Genomic DNA, 5279 nt, shown 5'->3' on the forward strand with positions numbered 1-5279 from the left:
TACAGTGTATAATTAAATAAAACATGAATATACTGTATAATTAAATCATAAATAAATAAATATCAGTCATTGTTCCAACTTCTTGCTCTTCATTGCTGTTAATGTGACACTGTTAGGTAACAGGGTGGAGTGGAACACAAGTATTATAAAAGAAGAATTTGCCAATAAGGTCAAATGTCATGTGTGTTTTGCATTAATTTGCAGAGATGGAACGGATTAACTGCTCACATTTCTTTTGGAAAACGGAAGTAAAAAAGCTGCTAGCTCAGAGGGAACAAGACATGAATTAATCAGAAGTAACTGTTTCATAACACGCAATTCACAACATTGCACACATGGAAACAACTTATAGTGATCACGTCTGTCCGGGTGAAATTGATCACTATAAGCGGACGATCATTATAACTGATTTTTTTCTTTCTCTTTATCTCTCATGTAGCCTAGATTACCATCTAATTGACATTTATATATTTATTACATGAATATAAAGTAGAGAAACGGACAGTGTCGCTGTTTGCTGAATTTAATTGACTCATTTCAAAATACAGTACAGCAGTTTCAAACGCTTTTCACGTTACAGTACTGTACAAATTAAATTATTGAACTGTGTATAATTCAAATACACTACAATACAATACAGTACTATATAAAATATGGCTTACTGTGGTTCAAATGATAATCTAGCCTAAATCGTAAAAGTATTGTGCGTATTACAAAATACAGTTAACACCAATAGTGCAAATACAGGCTAAGCAACGGCTCTCAATTTTGAACAGAACTGAAAGTAAACTGTTGGCTATCAATGCCGAACTGGTAGCTGTAACGACCTCGCCTTCTCCCACTCCGGCTTCAGCCATTCAGCGCTCAGCCTCGCCGGTTCACCATTCACCACTCGCCTCCCTCATCGGTTCACACTTTGTTTTCCTTGATTTACTCCCTTATTTTATTTCCCTCTGTTTGGCACCTTCCTCGCGAAGTCTACATTTTATATGTGTATGCTGAGCGTTACTCTGCCGATTTATAATCTAGATTGTTCAGAAGTCTCGTTTGTTTTCCATCAGATCCGACCTGTTTGAAGTCTAGTCTTTTCAGAGGTCCTGTTTGTTTCGGTTTGCATCCTGACGGTCCGATTGTGTTCGTCTGTGATTAAAGATCATTGTTACACCGCAATTGCATCCAGCCCTCTGGCTGAGTCTGTGACAGTAGCAGAATTTGAAATCAGACATATTCGTAAAATATTCTGCAACAACAACAACAAATTAGGCTACCTCTTTTCACAAACTTGTCTTCATTTCACAATCCTGTCCGTTGTTGATTGGATTTTGTCCAAAACCAAGTTCACTCACTCACTCACTCACTTATTATCTAAGCCGCTTATCCTGATTAGGGTCGCAGGGGGTGCTGGAGCCTATCCCAGCGCTCATAGGGTGAAAGGCGGGGGAACACCCTGGACAGGTCGCCAGTCCATCACAGGGCAGACACACAGACAAACACACTCACGCACACATTCATACCTAGGGGCAATTTAGTGTTTCCAACTTGCATGTCTTTGGACTGTGGGAGGAAACCGGACTTCCCGGAGGAAACCCACACAGACACGGGGAGAACATGCAAACTCCACACTGAAAGGACCCCAAGTTCACTTCTTTTGCAAAATGATGTAAAAGGTCAAAATTGTTGAAACCCACATGCAGCACACCAATCTGTGCAATGCGGATTGAATTCCTCATCTCAGCCCGGGATGGCACAGCGGTCTCCTCTTCTTCCTCCTCCCCCTCCTCCTCGTGGCCGGCAGCATTGGTACCCGTACCGAAACGCTCTCTCACCTCCGAGGAGTAACAGGTTCCGATACAGGGGTGCTGTCATCAGCTGCAATCCACTGTTCAAATTCCACGGTGCTGATCCCGGCAGGTGGATCAACAGTTTTCCGTTCCTCCTCTGGTGACATGACCAGACCTCCTTTCCTCCAGCAATTTCTTAATGTGGAGGCCCCCACATCAGCCCATCCTGTAGCATGAGAGCAGCATCCAGGAGGCTGATTTTTTTTGACGATGTCTAAAGCTGTATCTCTGTTCCCCTCATCAGCTTGCTGCAATACAGTGTGGGCCATCTCCTTGCAAAAGCAGGCTAAGCTTTAGCTGTTCTGATGATCCCCTGGTCACATGGCTGGAGAATGGAGGTTGTGTTCTTTGGCAGGAACTCAACTCAGATGTTTCTCGGTGTAGTGTTTGTCACATCATGCCCTATTTGGTTGTCCACCAGCAGTAGAATATTCTTCCTTGCTTGGCCCACTTTGCGATCCCATTCCTTCAACCACTTCACAAAGAGATTCTTCATCATCCATGAAGAAGCACTGGCTGCGTCACGCACAGGCAAAGCGTGCACATATTTCAAACATCTGGTTGGCTCGTTTTTGGCACTTTGTCATACTCTTCGATGAGCCTACGTTTGTCTTTGAGAGAAACTGACTATCTTTTTCCCATCATGTTTCACTCAGCATACGCCTCAGTTGTTACACAGTCTAATCGAATACTGACTTCTGATTGGTCAATTACGGCATTCTACGGTCGGTTATCTCTGGATAGCTGCTATGAATAACCGACATAACAACCGACGGTTGTTATGGAGCTATTTTTTTTCAGCGGAAATTATCTTTAAATCAATAAAAACATTTTTGGATCAATATTTTGTGTCAAAGTATTGATTTCTTTAATAAGTAGCCGTGTAATAAGCGTAGGGTTGCCACCTGTACAGGCTTTCCCGGCATTGTCCTTCTTTTTAATAGTAAGTCCCGAAAAATTTATTCTCTCTCCCGGGACACTTTTCAATCCCAGTTTTCAATAGGCTAAATGTATTTTTACCGTCTCTGTTGACTATTTAAATTTTGTCTGTTTTCCATCCTCTTGACATGCATCGTTTCACCCCCGGTGGGCACAATCTGGCAACAGATGACGTCATGTGCCGAACTCATTAATATTCGTCCAATACTGTGCCCGTAACAGGCTAAAACGGGTAAAACAAAGCGACGGTTGGTCATGTTTATACTTTGATTTGATTGGTAGCAGACATACTAACGCTTAGCCTACCTTATTGCCTAGCAACTGCCGGCACGACCCCAAAGTAAGGTCAGTTGCTAGCTAGAGGTAAAGTTAGTTTTGAAAAAAAAAAACAACTTTCTATTTATTTTGTCGGTTTTGTGAAATTGAGGGAGAGACGGACGAGGAGGACGACAAAACAAAATCGGACGAACCACCTGCGTCAAAGAAAAAACGATTTCCAACGTACACTTTTCTGAATGGGTAAGGGCCAAGGACACTCGTTCTCGGCCAACTGTGTTTTGTGTGGACAAATAGCCTATAGGTAAGAGAGGAAGCAGCAGGGAGTCCTACAACTGCTAACTTAGTATATTTGGAAATATGTTTTAACCCGTAGTTTTATTTTTTTTTTTCCATATGTTATCATGTATAAAAAAACTCAAAATGAACACTGTAAGCGGACTACTTGATTAACCTACTGTAAGCGAATTATTTAAACAGTATTTTGTACAGGAATGATTCTGCCCCAAGCGTTTTGATCCATAGGACTATTAGCGGTTGGTTACTATAACCGTGATCACTATAAGCGGTTTCCACTGTAATTTGAAGAAAAAAGTAAATGTGATGCAGCGAGGAACACATAACGGCTAAAAAACCTCTAAATATAGTTTTATATTTGCATTTTTAAGGCTTTTGGAGCAGTGTCGAGGGTAACGAGATACAAAGTAACGTGTTACTGTGATTGTAGGCCTATTACTTTCCTCCATAACGAAGTAAAGCATTACAATTCGAATTTCAGTAATCAGACCGCTGTTACTGGATTATTATTAAATGTCCTTTCCTGCGTTATACACGCCTTTTCAAAAGAATGTTTCTCGTGCTGAATATTTAAATTTAACGCGTAGCACTGGTCCGAGGTGCTAATTGGTCAATACAGTGGTCTCGCGATGTTAAAATACATCATTATAGAAGCAGCTATGACGCGACACACACCTATTCACTTTAATTGCGTGTCTATAATATTACTACCAACTAGGGATGTTGATAATTAACCGTTTGACCGTCAACCGACGACAAGGATTTTGACCGATAAATAAACATGTGAATAGCCTATATGTATATATATATATATGTATGTATATTTTATATATATCAATATATATATATATATTTTTCTTAAGTGTTCCTGGGACATTGGTATCATGTGAGTGGGTGTTTGTCCTTGTATTTTTATATGGTAAATTAGGGAATTTGTAGTTTTAGAGAGTAAGTCAAAAGTAAAGTAATGAGCAGTGTAATTACTTTTCAAAAGGAATAACCAGTAAAGTAATCCCATTACAATTTAAAGAAGTAATTGGTAACCAATAACGTACTACTTTTTTTGCGCAACTGTCCCAACTCTGTTTGGGAGACTTAAATATATTCTGGCTAACACTGAATCATCAGAGTATTACAACTCTGGAGATATCACTATCCTCATTTCCTCTGAACTGTCTGTTCTGAGGAAGGTAGATAAAATGTCAGCATAGTTCTTCCTATAGACTTGTTCCATAAACAGCGAAATGACGAGTGGAGAAACTGTGGATGCCAGGGCAAGCTGTCTGACAGGCTCACAGCATGACTCTCAGTATCTCTGTACTGATTACTGGGACAGTTCTGGAACGGGCGACTGCAGACCGGGAGAGGCATGGTGAAAACACTTCTTATGATCATCAGTCTATTCCAGCTAGTCTTTGATCATCCTCTGAGGAGTAAGGAAAATGGTCGGAGGCTCCTCCCACCCAGTTTCAGGGTAACTAAACAGCTGCTGACTTTGTGCTCTCTTTAGAATTGTAGCGGGTGCCAGCGGTTGGAGTGAACCAGCTGTGTGCACCATCTTTTAACGGGGTTTGAGGGAGGGTCTGCAGATGGAACTCACCTGCCGGGATGACAACCTGCCTCTGGATGCTCTCATCAGACTGGCCATTCATCTGGATAATCTGGTCCATAAAAGGTAACGCTCCCCTTGCCTCTCTACACTCTCTGTCCCCAGTGTTGAACCTGATTTTTGAGCTCATGCATATTGGGCATACTCACTACTGAGCCTCCTCTTCTGTGAAGAAACACTTGTACATGGATCATGTGACCTGGAGCCTTAGTGAGAATGTACTACAATGCCGAGCTCTGGAATCTATTGCACTTTCATTTTTGATCGAGAGAGGAGACCGCAGTGAAACACTTCAGTGAAACACCCATGAAAGGAGA

Source organism: Chanos chanos, chromosome 8 (assembly GCF_902362185.1).
Source record: "Chanos chanos chromosome 8, fChaCha1.1, whole genome shotgun sequence".
NCBI lineage: Eukaryota > Metazoa > Chordata > Actinopteri > Gonorynchiformes > Chanidae > Chanos > Chanos chanos.